This window comes from Peromyscus maniculatus, chromosome X, assembly GCF_049852395.1.
Source record: "Peromyscus maniculatus bairdii isolate BWxNUB_F1_BW_parent chromosome X, HU_Pman_BW_mat_3.1, whole genome shotgun sequence".
NCBI classification, from domain to species: Eukaryota; Metazoa; Chordata; class Mammalia; order Rodentia; family Cricetidae; genus Peromyscus; species Peromyscus maniculatus.
The window spans coordinates 92,797,312-92,811,598 of NC_134875.1; the positions used below are offsets into that span (position 1 = coordinate 92,797,312).

Sequence of the window (14,287 nt, forward strand, 5' to 3'; positions counted from 1 at the left end):
CAGTGAAGCTGGTCGAGTGTTAGGAATCCACTAGATGAAAGTCTGTTGCATCCTGCAATGACAAGTCTTGTTTATTACTTCATATTATATTTGCATCCTTACTGTTTAGTCCAGAGTATGAGAGTTTAGAGAGTGCTCCTATATCTTGTTTAAAGTGATGTTTACAACTCAAACAGCAGTATCTTCTATTTATATATGCTTACTACTTGATGAATAAACCTTTTGGCATCAATAACTTAAGATATTTTTTATTACAATTTTTTGACACAAGTTCTCAAGTCAATGCTGGCCTGAAATTGGAAATCCTTCTGCATTACAACATCTGGCTTAAAAAAATTTTGAAGACAAACAAATACAGAAACAGACAGACAAACAGTAGACTTATAGAGTCACTTCATTGTTTTTACTTTATTTGGCAAATGAGTGTATAGTTTTCTGGGCATTGTTTTAACTATTATAGGATTCTTGGTGTAGAATCATGAGGACATGTCTTAATAGGAATAAGACAAGATTTTCATGAAGTAAGGTAAACTTTCTAAATCCTCTTATAACCCAAGGGTAAGAAAAAAGTTCCATAAAGGGACACATAGTAAATATCTGAGGATTTGTAGGCTACATGATCTTTACTGCAACAGCAGGATCCCGCCATTGTACTTCACAAAAGCCAGGTAGTACATAGGTGGATGCTTATGGCCATGTTTCAGTGAAACATTATTTATAAAATAGTCTTAAGGTTGGATTTGGCTCGTGGACTGTAACTTGATGATTCCTGGTGTAACACATTATGAAGAGTACTTTTTAAATGCAATTAGTGTTAGGAACAGTATGTTGAGGTAGATAAATGGTGTATGTGGTTACTATGCTCAGAAAGTTGAAGTCCTACAATTTTTAAAGGCCTCAGAACCTTTAATGTATTTTTTCAGTAACTAAAAAAACTTTGTATGAGAATGGAGATGGGGAGGAACTGGAAGGAGTAGAGTGAGAGGAAACCATAATCAGGATATATTATATGAGAAAAGAATCTATTTCAAGGGGAAAATTGCTCTAAATTATTAGGAGTTTGGTATGTTTAACAAGCAGGATTGGGTGGTATATGAACATAGAAAGGTTTCTAAATGTTATTTTTAGTCATCCCCTTCATTTTTATACAATTAATGAGACCCGAATTACATATTTATGGGATATAACCTAACATGTTGTTTTAATATAAGTATGCACTGTGAAAGCCACTTCTCTTTTTGTCTTGTTGACTGCAAATGGAGCATGCAAATATTCAACATATGGGGACTAATTATTAATATTAATAGTCTCATCTGGCTTAACCAATCATGAATTTTGTTAAATCTAATTTTTAATCTCTTCCTTGGTTATTCCCCAGAGAAGAGTTAGATTGCAATACAGTCCACAGTAGAGAGGCAAATACTCTAATAGAGGAATATTGAAAGGAGCCTTACAAATTGGCCAAATGATCTGTGTGTATTTGATAAGAATAATTCATGAATCTGAGGGAAGAAGAAGCATCCAACAGAGCTGTCTCAAAACCTTTTTATTAGTCAGTGCTTTATGGGCATTATTTTTCATTTATTTTCTTATTGAGTGTGGTGCATGTGTTTGTGTGGGTGCATGTATGAGTGCATGCTTGTGCTCATGTGACCATCAGAAGTCAAAGTTTGACTTTTAGAGACAGGCTCTCTCATTGAACCTAGAGCTCCCTGACTGACTAGACTGACTTTCTCTGTCTCTCCAGTACTGAGATTGCAGAGGCTTGACAGCACTCTCAGGCTTTTACATGGGTTCTGGGGATCTGAACTCAAGTCCTGATACATGCATGCATAGCAAGCACTTTATCAACCCAGCCAACTCAGCCTGTATTAACACTTGTAATTCTCACTAAAGAGCAAAGTCTAAAGAGCAATGAGTAGCTTTATTTATGCTAACTAGAGTCAAGATGTCTGATAATGGAAATTTGTTAAACAATCTCAGCATTCATCAATCCTTTTTCCCTTCCCCTTGTTGTTGGCCTTCCTGTACGCAGACTTTCTACTATCTCTGATATCTGTCATTTGTAGTTACAGCTTGTCCTTCTACTCAGTTCACCATGGCAATTTCCTGGTGAAATCACCGAAGCCATTTTATTTGTCCTTTTACAATTTCTTTATGAAAAATAAAATCTTCACTGGGTTGTTCCTAAAAATTAGGAAACAAACATCCAAAAGCAAGCAACAAAACAAACAAGAACAGTATTATTAACCAGGAAATTGCACAGATTCTAAAAATCTTGTTGGTAAGGGAATTTTAGAAATTCTACAATAAATATAACCTTACTAATGAAGTTTTTAAGAGACACCTTGCTTTTATCATTCACTGATTTTTTAAACAATCTCTCTGCTTGATTGATAAACTTAGAAATGAGCTTTGAATAAACAGAGGTACTATGGATCAGTTTATTTTCTTGTCAAGCGCTTTAGTAGTTTGTGTGTTCCTATGTGTGTGTACATATGTGTTAGTGTAGTTGACTATCATGATAAAAATCCATCTAATTAGCCATCAATATTTGACAGAGTACTTTTTATCAGTGCCAGTCATTCAGCTCAACAGAGCAGTCATTTCAATCAGGGAAAGCATACCAGCCATTCAAATGAGAGAATACTGCCAGAGCTGGATTTCATCTTAATGGGCTCAACAAAGGATACAAAACCTCAAGGTTTCTATTAGCCAATATATTTTATTAATATTGTGATTGAGACTGTCAGTATCCATTCTTAAAGCCATCAGTGATTAGAACTCATCTTGAATAGATAAGACAAAAGGGAAACAGGCTTTATGTTATTTCTCATTCAGCAACACATAGATTTCTTCGTCATGGCATCAAAAGCATATCAAAAACATGCATCATGTATAGCATCATAAATGTCATTGGCACTTTATTTTCTTTTCCTATTCCTTTAAAAATTGTTATTATGGCATGTGTTATAGTAATAGAAATAGAATAAGTGAGAAAAGAAGGAGGAGGAGGAAAGAGTGTGAATACATGTCACAGCATGAATATGGAGGTCAGGGAACAAATTTGTGGAGTCTGGTCTCTCCTTCCATCCTTAAATTGGTTCATTGGTTCTAGGGACTAAACTTAGGTCTTTAGACTTGCACTTGTACAGCAACGCCTTTACCCTCTCAGCCATCTTGGGTGACTATAGCTTTGCTACTAAATTTCCAGGAGACTCTGATTGTTTTATTTTACTTTTCTGAATGATCCTCTCATTTATTATAAAGTAGGAATGACGATGTCATGAATATCAGATCATATTCTATAATAGCCAAAGTATTTCTGAAGCTTATAAGAACATTCACAATTCTAATGTATATGTTAATGTATCTTCAGGGTTACATGGACTTTACTGAAATTGCCTCCTGGCTCAAGTTGGGTCTGGGTCAATGACACAGGCTCCTTACTCTGATACCAGCATTCTGGGACAAGTTCTTTTTTGGTGGTGGCAAAAGCATAATTATAGAAGCCCTCTTCAAGTCTTTGCTAACATCCTACTATACAAAGCAAGCCATATATTCATATTAATGGGATGAAGAAATATACTTTATATGACATGTGTGAGGTAGGGAGTGAATACTTTATGGAAGATAACCTAGCATAATCTACCATAACCAACACCTAACTATATCTGAGAATTCTATGAAATTAGGTATCTGAGAGCACTTCATCTATTTTAAATCATACTATGTAACTATGGCATTTATGAATTCTGTTACAAATTACTAACATGATTTCTTTTAATATCAACCTACTAAGCATCCGAGAGCCTTATAATAAGAAAAGACATATACACTGCTTATTAGCAGCTGTTGACTTAGATTACCAAGGTATTATTGCACATTATTATAGTAGAGACCAAAAAGCAGGATTATCTATTACAGTCTAGGATGTTTAAACTACTTCTTTGCTTTCCATAGACTTTAAATTCAAGGAGAAAGCAGGCCAAGGAAAGAGGGTTACGCTTGAACAGTCTTCATGATAAAATAGTAGTAATTAGTTTGAGCAAAATCCCATAATAGTTTTTCCCCTCACTTTGCAAGGAACCAAATGGCAGACAGATAAAACAAATTACTTTATTCGGCATAATTAGCAAGCGATTATAAGGTTCTGCCTCTGTTCTCCCAAGAGCACAAAGATCATGCCCTGTTTTTCGAAGAACTTTATGTGGCTTAATACCTAATCTATCTAAACTCACTGCAAACTGTGACAGCAACCTTGTGATGAACACCCATACACACAGAGTAGTTGAGGCGGTAGGAATGCTCACTGAGTTAAGAGAGGGAGGTGGGGAGCAAAACTATGATGCCTTTCTTTCATTTTCTTATCCTTTTCCAACTTTTGTTAGTCCCCACACTGCATTTTCCTTAATGTAGGTATGATGGTCATTCCTAAGATTTAAGATCTATGTGGCATTAAAACCTAGGATTATGAACTAAAATATTATTGTACATTTAAGTTCAGGGCATTTCATTTGAAAACAGTAGCATAAATGAGAGAATTGTCCTCTTCATAGAGGTCACAGGGAATTCAAATTAATTTCTAATCACAGATGACTCAGGAAAACAGTTCACATAATGTTTTGATTGAAGGACATTGAGACCTTCAGAATAAGGTTGCTGCCAATTAATAAAAACAGAGGCATCTGACTTTTTATATGGGGGAAAATAACACAGGAATAAATATAGGTTCTCTTTGGACACAGAGACCGTAAGAACTAGCCACATTAAATATGGTAGACCCTTATGACAAGGAAACACATCTGTTAACACACATTACTAAAAGTCTTCTCTGTTCACATATTCACAGCAAAGGAAAATACACATATGGAATTTCACCTTGTGATGAGACTGATTTTTTCTCTTTAATTTATAAAGTCCTTTTTAATGTGTAAAGTCAAATATTTATAAGTTGTTCATTGTGTTTTCATTTTCTACACAGTTATATTTGGGAATGGTTTGTAATATATTTTGCATATAAGTATCTATCTACAAAGACACAAAGCTTGTTTTCATTCCAAACCTGGCTCTTAAAGGCTTTGGTATTAGAGATGTGCTAATTTGCTTGTTTTATTCAAGAAGATCCAGAAGTATTAGATACACACCATAACGAAACAAATTGAGAAAAAAAGAAATGTCCAATATGATTACACAGCACTGGATATGTGTTTATCTCATGTTTATAGAGTGAATCTATAAACAGAGCATGAGTCACTGCCAGACAGATGCAGTTTATTTAATGGTAAGGCCGGTATTCAAGGTCAAGCTCTCTTGCTATGCTTGTGTTGTATAAGCTACCTGGTCCTTTTATTTGATCTTACTGTGATACAGCTATCCAGTTTACAAAACAAAACTGGAAGTTCTATCTACTGAATGTGGCTCTTGTAAGAATAAAGTGGGATAGTGTTAACACCAGTGCAATGTGTGATGACATCGCAAGTTCCAGGCCTGCCAGAGCTACATAAGAAGACCTATCAGAAAACAAGAAACAAACAAACAAACAAAACCCAAGGAATTTTATTGTCACTAGGCTATGAGCAAAAACTCAAATGGCATGGTAATGAAGGAGAGGAGCCAATGTAAAATGAGAAGAAAGTAAAAGTCCTGTGTCCTATGACTTAATAGGGTACTAGAAATAGAAAAACATTTTCTTAGCCAAATAAATGGATGCTATTAACCCCCATTGAAGAGTTAGAGTTGTGAGTAGATTCATTGTTCTTTCAACTTAATAGATTCCCTGTGTCACATTGTGTAACATTGAAATTCAAGTTGTTCTTTTTCATTTTTTTTTATATTTTGGTCCAAATCAATTGATTATATTATAGGCCCAAATTTTTCTTGCTTCTGTGTATCTGTGCCTTGTGGTAGTGCCACCAACATTTCCATGGGCTTGGCCTAGGGAACGCCTGGTCTGATGTTGAGATCAGCTGAGACAATTAGGTTTTCTGCTGTACTTCTTTTGCATTCTTCCCACAGCCTGGCCCAGGTATACCTCAGATAAGAGACCGGAGGTCCGGAAGGGCAAAGAGACATGCACACTTGCTTTTTCAAGTCTCTGCCAACATCAGACTTGCTAATATTATTTGTCAGTCCTCTTACTTCTCCTTGTAGTATTTTCCTTGAAATTATTTTATGCAAAATGTCTTTAGAAAGTAGATCATATTTCCCTATGGGAACAATGCTGCACTTAGCAGGGATGATTTTGACTTTTCTTCATCCACTTGATTGCCAGCCTATTAATTGTGTGGCATTCATATAAAACCATTTGCACCAGATCCTTCATTTAACCTGACTAAACAGCCCCTTTTCAGTCTTTACTCTTCGGTTCCACCAGCACCATCTGTCACTACTAATTTTACATTCTAGATTCTTGCCATGTGTTAGAACAAAAATTTCCTGAGTATCAGTATGCAATGTTCTTCTTTAGCTCTCTTCAAATTATGTACTTTTATTTACAGGGAAAACTCCTATTGCATCTCTAAAACCCAATTTACATATTCTCTCCTATTTTGCTCTCCCATGTGTAACCCTCATTGTAGTTTGACTAAAAATTATAACAATTACTAGAGATATTGGTGCTATTTATTGAAATTGTATAAATACTAATATAATCATCTGTCTCTTTCTACAAAATGATCACAAATATGTGAAGTTCTAAATCATTGTTTTACTTTTTTTTCACTTCAAGTAGCAAAGACAATGCCTGGCACAAAGAGTGTTTTATAAATACAATTAAGTACTAACTAAATAAATGGATGATGGTAACATGGTTTTCAAAGGGAATGATGGAGGGAGGAAAGGGAGAGTACAAAGTGATGTAATTCTGTTCAAATAAATATTTCTTACAAAAAGATAATAAGCAAACCACATGCTAGCAGGAAATAAAAGGTAATATGAAAGAATTTTAAGCTTCTAGCTGATTGAAATCTGAAAAATTTAGAGAAACATGGCTCAGAATTTAATACCCCTTGATGCTCTTTCAGAGGACCTGCATTTGGTTCCCAGTACACACATGTTGGCTCACCACCAACTGTAACTGTGGTTGTCGATGATCTGACACCCTCTTCTGGCCTCTGCAGGTACCAAGCATGCATGCACAGTGCACATACATGCGAACAGGCAAAATACTCAACACATAAAATTAAAATAAATAAATCTTTTGATAGATCAAAATCTGAAATATTCAAATAAAAATCAAGATTGAAGGCCAGTACGGTAGCCATTATTTTATACTTGAGGTATCAGTTATTTACTAGTCTGTGTTTAGATTAATTCAGTGATCCCTGCTAGAACTTCCATGCCATGGCTTTTTTGGTGTGGCACTTGATTATTAGAATTTTAGCTTCGAGACTGAAATTTATGATCCTAGCAAGAGTTTGTAAAAATATTTTGAAGTAAGTTTTTGCTGTATTGAGCCCCCACCCCCAACCACTACACCCCAAACAGACAGGATCACATGTAGCACAGGCTGACCTCACATTCACTATGTAGCTACAGATGATATTGAACTTCTGGTCTATTGCTTTCATCTCCCCAAAGGCATATATTAAGGCTGTATTCCACCAAACTTGGTTTTATGGTGTGATGAGCGTTGACCCAGTGCATCATACATGCCTGGCAAATACTCTACCAACTAAGCTACATCCCTAGCCTGAAAATATACATTCCTTTCATTAAATGTTTATTCCCATGTACTGTTCTACTGTTTATTTGTAGAATTGTTATTTAAATTTCATTTTCTCTACTCATGTCACCTTGCTAAATTTAACCACTTGAATATGTCATTGGACCATAGTTGTAGTAACTTTTGTGTGCATTCCTTGCAGATCCTGGGGAAATACTTTGTTAGGTCACTGGTTTTGAGCAGTTGCTGAACCCTTTTAGTGGTATTCTCGCTTTTAGGCTCTATCCTTTAAATTAATTTGCACTAAGTTTCTCCTTGATGATGTTAATTTCTAACAATTTTTACTGCCTTTTCAACTGCTTTGTCTACAACCTTAAATCCATGACTTTCCTTATCAAATGACACATTTATTAATTTTTTTGGTTCGACTTGTACTCCCTCATTGTAAGCAGAAAGTAATAACCACGACACTGTTTTGAAATTTCTTCCAGCAAATAAATTAGTTTATTACTTTTGAAATCAGCCTAACTCAAGTTCTCAGGTCATGGACAAAATGCATCCAGATTCTCTGCCATGAGGCAACATTAATGCCCTCTAGCCCATTCTCCAATAAGATTCTCATTCCCTTCTGAACCCTCGTGAGCTGGGTCACAATTGTTGGTGGGTTTTTTTTTTTTTTCATTCTGATCTTCCAAAGTGCTACCAGAGTGAGCAATTAATATTTGTTTGCAACATCCTAAGGCTTATGGAGCTCAAAGTGTCAACCAAAAGTCTGGATTCTCCCAGCTATTGTCCACCTGCCCCCAGTTCATGGACCACGTTTTCTTACCTACTTTTTTTGTTGTGTCCAAATACTTAGTGAGAAGCTACTTAAGGGAGGAAAGACTTATTTGGGCTTACAGTTTAAGAAGGAACACAATTTCTCATGGTGGGGAAGGCTTGGTGGTAGCAATGTGAGGTAGTTCTTGTCACATTGTGGGTCTAGCCAGGAGGCAGAGAGAAGATAAGATGAGCCAAGCTATAAAATCACAAGTATCATTCTGAAATGACTCACTTATTCTTTTAGTGAGGCTCTACCTCCAGAAGCTTCCATAACATTCCCAAATAGTGCCACCTGCTGGGAAACAAGTTTTGACGCAAATGAACCTATGAATGTTATTTTACGTTCAAACTACAACACAAAGCTGCTAAATATCACAAAGGATTTAAATCTAGTTCTACAACCTGCTTATAACTGCCACATCACTCTACCTTTAGCATTACTACATGGTTCTACTAAAGATGAAAAGTGTGTGTGTGTGTGTGTGTGTGTGTGTGTGTGTGTGCAGTTTTTCTTTTCAAAGTATGTGTCTGGAGACCAGAGGTGGTTGTTGGATATTCCCCTCTAACACTTTCTTCCTTATCCACTTGAGATAGGCTCTCTCACTGAAGCTGGAGCTTGTTGTCTTGTGACTAGGCTGGCAGCCCGCAAGCTCCTGTGATCTTCTTTCCCTGCCATTCCTCTCTGCATTGGGGTTACTGGTGTGTAGCACATGGTGTTTTATGTGAGTGCTAGTGATCTGAACTCAGGTCTTTATACTTGGGCTGTAAGTATTCTTACCCATTGAGCCGTCCCCCAACCCCAAAGAGGACAACTTTTTAATTTCCAATATCATAAATGTTCTACTGTTTGGTTGGTTAAAATGTCACAATGATGGAAAAAAGGATACTGTAATCAGAAAACCTGATCAAGTGGTTGATAGAAAGTGGTTTGTTGTATTGGGCGATGTGGAGCAAGTAGAACTATTTGATCTTGTCATATGTGTGTCTCATCCTTCAGTCAAAGGCAGAGGTCTTCTGAGGTCTTAGAAAATCTCCCTTGCACATTTTCTTTGGTAGTTTGTCTCATCGAAAGAGTTATCCATATTCTGTGGAGTGAAGAAAATCAGCTCCCAAAACACTGAAGATCCCTGAAATTCAATATTGATGTAGCAACTTAGTGGAATTGACTCAAATATTTTATTAAATATGTCTTATTGCTCTGAAGTAGTAGTGGATACCAGAGATCTCTCCAGAAGACACAGGGCATGCTGGAATAAAGGCAAGTTAGGAGAAAAAAAATCAGATTGTCTAAAACCTCAACTGTCTGTACTTCACTGGGGAAAGGTCCGAAATTTTCTCCTGTGCTAATGTTGCACTCATCCTTTCTGCAAACCCTTTCAAAAGAAATTAGGTTCCTATTACTTTGTAACTGTAATAAAATGTATAGCCAGAATTCTGGACTGAAAGGACTTGCTGCTATGGAAGCCACAATAGAAGAAGCTATAAGTCAAGTGTCAGCTTGGAAAATTGCCATACAGGCAATCTTTCACAGAGAAAATCCATTCTAATGTCTTGCTGCAGAATATGCACTATTAGGTAAGTAATGACATTGATATGCACTACTCGATATGTCATGACATAGGTTTCAAGAGTCCTTAATTTTTAAATACAACACAGAGCGTCATTAGCTATGGTTGATATTTTATTGATGATAGAACTGTTAGTTAACCAGCTATTCTTAGGTAAATTCATTGCTTAATTAATGAGTGTCTTAGTTAGGGTGTCTATTGTTATGATTAAATACCATGACTTCCAATTTTGGGCAGAAAGGGTTTGTTTAGTCTTACAGTTTGTAATCCATCATTGAAGGCAAGAACTCAAGGCAGGAATTGATGGAGGGGCCATGAAGGAGTAAGTGCTGCTTACTGGCTTGTTCCCCATGGCTTACTCAGCTTGTTTTCTTAGACAACCCAGGCCCAACCACCTGTCTAAGGGTGGGAACCATCCACAGTGAGCTGGGCTCTCTCATATCAATCATCAATCAAGAAAATGCCCTACGGACTTGCCTATAGGTAAATCCCATGGAGGCATTTTCTCTATTAAGATTCCTTATTACCAAATGACTAGGGTGTATCAAATTGACATAAAACAAGCTAACACGACAAGCATTATTTTTAAGTTTGTGCTATTAAACATCAAAAAGTTTCTAATCATACCTCTATTTGTCTCTTTTGCTCCTCCCCATGTCCTATCGTCTTTTGTTTTAGAGCCAACTATAAACAGAAGTTTCTATCCTGCCCAGTCCCGCAGCCATTCAGTCCCAAATATACACACCATGGTTTATACTGATTATAAATTGGTCGGTCTATGGCTCAGACTTATCATTACCTAGCTCTTACAAATTAATTCAACCTATTTCTATTAATCTATGTTTTGCTATGTGTCTTTGTAGCATTATCTGTGTTCCATTACATCTTGCTCCCTGTCAGTGCTCCACATCTCTCCTCCCACCTTGCCTTTCTTCTCCTTGTCTCTCTGCTTGGGTTCTCTGCCTGGCTCTATTCTGCCTTGCCATAGGTCATAGCAGCTTCTTTATTAACCAACGGTAGCAACACATATTCACAGTGTACAGAAAGACCATCCCACAGCAGTCCACTTTTCCTTTTCTATGACTGCTGAGATGAAACAAGCATGTTGACTTCTCAGTCATTTCTCAAAGAATAAACCGTGTTCTCATTACATGCAGTGTAGGTACAGGTTTACTTTGGGATAGAAGGTCACAATCAGGGCCATGTGTCTGAATTTTCATAGTAGAGCAAGGGATTTTTTTTTTGTAACATTATCCACAGACTTCTTTTAACAGATGCTGTCTTTGCAAGCAAGCAAGAGACACTCAACACACACATTTTTATGCCTACTTTCTTTGTCTACAGAAGCCTCTGTGAAATAAATGACAGAAGAGCTTTTGCAAACACAAGATACATTGTTTTAGTTTCAGTGAAAGGAACCGTGAGACATTACACAAAAGTCAATATTGTATTTTAATGTGACCAACATAATATTTATATTGATGTACTTTGAGAGTGATCCACAGTTTCAAGCCATGTGAATCTTTTAATATGCTATTAAATAATTTTATGGCACAATAACAGCATTTTGATGATATGCTGCTGAGAATTTGTAAGGGAGATATGTTTATCTTACTCTCCATTTCATTCTCCTAAGTCATGTCTCTGACTTGAGTAACCCATTACTTAGCCTACCTAGTGCTTTCATTGATATTACCTACCTTGTTCTTCAGAGCAATTTAGCATATGGGAAAGGCAGATAAGGCTGTTTCCAATTTGCTAATATGACAAAGGGATCTCATAGAAGCTAAATGACCTAGGAAGTAAAAGTTAGAAACCAGAGTTTCTGTATTATACTCCAAAAAAGGGATAGTCTGATAGCAAGAATCTGAGTACTGAGTAACGTTCTTGTCATGAAGGTTACCACAAGTGGATAAGAAACAGCTTTCTCTTTTTAATTATTTTTTCATACACTATATTTTTATCATATTCTTTCCCCTCCCCATACTCCTCCCAGATCCTCCCTACCTCTGTACCCACCCACCTCCATGTTTTTCTCTCTTCTTGTCTCTCTTTCAAAGGGAAAAAAATGAAAATTGAAACAAACTTAAAAAGTAGGACAACAACAACCCCCATCCAACGACTGAAGGATCTGGATGCAGAGATCCACGGTCAGGCCCTGGGTGGAGCTCCAGGAGTCCAATTAGCGAGAAAGAGGAGGGTTTATGTGAGCGAGAATTGTTGAGACCAAGGTTGGATAAAGCACAAGGACAAATAGCCAAAGGAATGGAAACACATGAACTTTGAACCAAAGGCTGAGGGGCCCCCAGCTGAATCAGGCCCTCTGAATAGGTGAGTCAGTTGATTGGCTTGATCTGTTTGGGAGGCATCTAGGCAGTGGTACCTGGTCCTGGGCTCAGTGCATGAGTTGGCTGTTTGAAACCTGGGACTTATGCAGGGACACTTGGCTCAGTCTGGGAGGAGGGGACTGGACCTGCCTGGACTGAGTCTATCAGGTTGATCTCAATCCTCAGGGGAGTCTTTGCCCTGGAGGAGATGGGAATGTGGTGTGGGCTGGGGGAAAGAGGAGGGGGGCGGGACGGGGGACAACAAGGGAATCTGTGGCTGATATGTAGAACTGAATGGTATTGTAAAACAAAATAAAATTAAATTAAAAAAAGAAGTAGGACAACAAATACCAACAAAACAAAAATTGCACACATACAAAAAAATCCCAGAATCACTTTTTTATTGGCCAATGACTCCTGGGTATGGAGCCTGCCCTGGAGTGTGGTTGGTATGTCCAGTGTACTTCTTTAGAAAGAACTAATTGTCTCTTTGCCAGCTGCTATCAATTGCAAATAGCTTCGTAGTTAGGGGTGGGACTTGTGTCCACTTCCCCCTCTCATGCTGGGACCCGTCTGGCTTGAACCTCTGCAGGTCTTGTGTGTGCTGCTCGTCTCTGTGGGTTCACATGTGCTTTGGTACTGTTGTGTCTGGAAGATGCTGTTTCCTCGGAGTCCTCCACCACCTCAGGCTCTTACAGTCTTTCTGTCTCTTCTTCCACATAGATCCCTGAGCCTCAAGGGGAGGCATTTGGTGAAGATATCTCATTTAGGACTGAATGCTCCAAAGTGTCATGTTCTCTGCACACTGTCCAGTTGTAGATTTCCATATGGCTTTTCTAAAGGCATTTAGTATTAGTTGTCCCTCCCCATATTACCTCCTTTACCCTACTCGCCTATCCCCCTTCCCATTTAATCCTCCTATTCTAGTTTCCTTTTATCTGTTTATAACACTATATTTTATTTCCCCTTTCTTTTCTCTCCCATCTCTTCCACTTCCATCCCTTTCCCACTCATTTCAGTTCCTTCTGTTCCTCCTCCTCCAGGTAGGCTGGCCTATAAGTCACTAAGTAGAACAGGATGAACTAGTGATATCCTTGCCTATTCTTCATGAATACTAGGATTACAAACTCTGCTTCTATGGAGTTTGGTGTAAGAGGGACTTGTATATTATACAAAAGACTAACTTTTCATTTGAACAAAAGCTATGACTTTTGTGATAATAATTGAGAAAACAATTTGCTCAGAGACTTTCTTTTCAAAAACCAGTGTAAACTTTAGAACAAATTGTATCTCAGTATGTTCTTTTGGGCATCTGATAACTGACAGTGGATTCCACTAATAAGTATCATTGTTTCTTGAGCTGCATGTCCTCTCAGAATCAGCCCTGGGACACCTTGTTCCCTGTGGGTATAATTGGCACGTTGCCTGAAGCAGATAGGATGGTTCATACCAGCATTTCAATCATGAATTTACTTCCTCTCTGGAGGTCTTTGAAGCCGGATGAACCTGTTAACCATCATTGGAAGTGCCATCGTTAAATAATTTAACAAAGGAAAAAAACTTGATTGTCTGGCAGTGACTTGGTAAGTAGGTGGTTCATGGAAAGATAAAGTAAGATTATTTGCTACTTGATCTGAAATCAGTCTTATATCTTCTTGCAATTTAATTATTTCTTTGCAAAAGCATTCTTTTGTTTGCAAGTTTTGCAACATTTCACAAAATTTTGCTTTTGTTTTCCTACTTGCTGTCATTTGAATTTCAATTAATAATCCTAAACCTGTGTAGAAAAAACTTCTTTCCATCATTCTAGCTTTTTGTCTTCTTGAAGCAAATCCTATCAGAGCAAATTTCTGGCATCTAAAGTAGCAAAATCAGTAAGCTACATTAAAGCTTCTACGGAATTG

At 37.3% G+C, this 14,287-nt stretch overlaps 1 protein-coding gene across 3 annotated transcripts in view; it reads left to right on the forward strand.

Moving 5' to 3' along the window:
• Positions 1-14,287, forward strand: part of LOC102911433 (melanoma-associated antigen B18-like) — a 545,146-nt gene that overhangs the window by 11,997 nt on the left and 518,862 nt on the right. Inside the window, exon 1 of one of the 3 annotated variants that reach the window (XM_006990121.4) lies at positions 12,246-12,387. The exons of 1 other annotated variant lie outside the window; for it this stretch is intronic. The gene's annotated coding sequence lies outside the window, so the exon portion shown is untranslated. Of the gene's footprint in view, positions 1-12,245; positions 12,388-13,864; positions 13,967-14,287 lie in introns of those variants that run through there. One more of the 3 variants, XM_076561541.1, reaches the window with a different exon arrangement.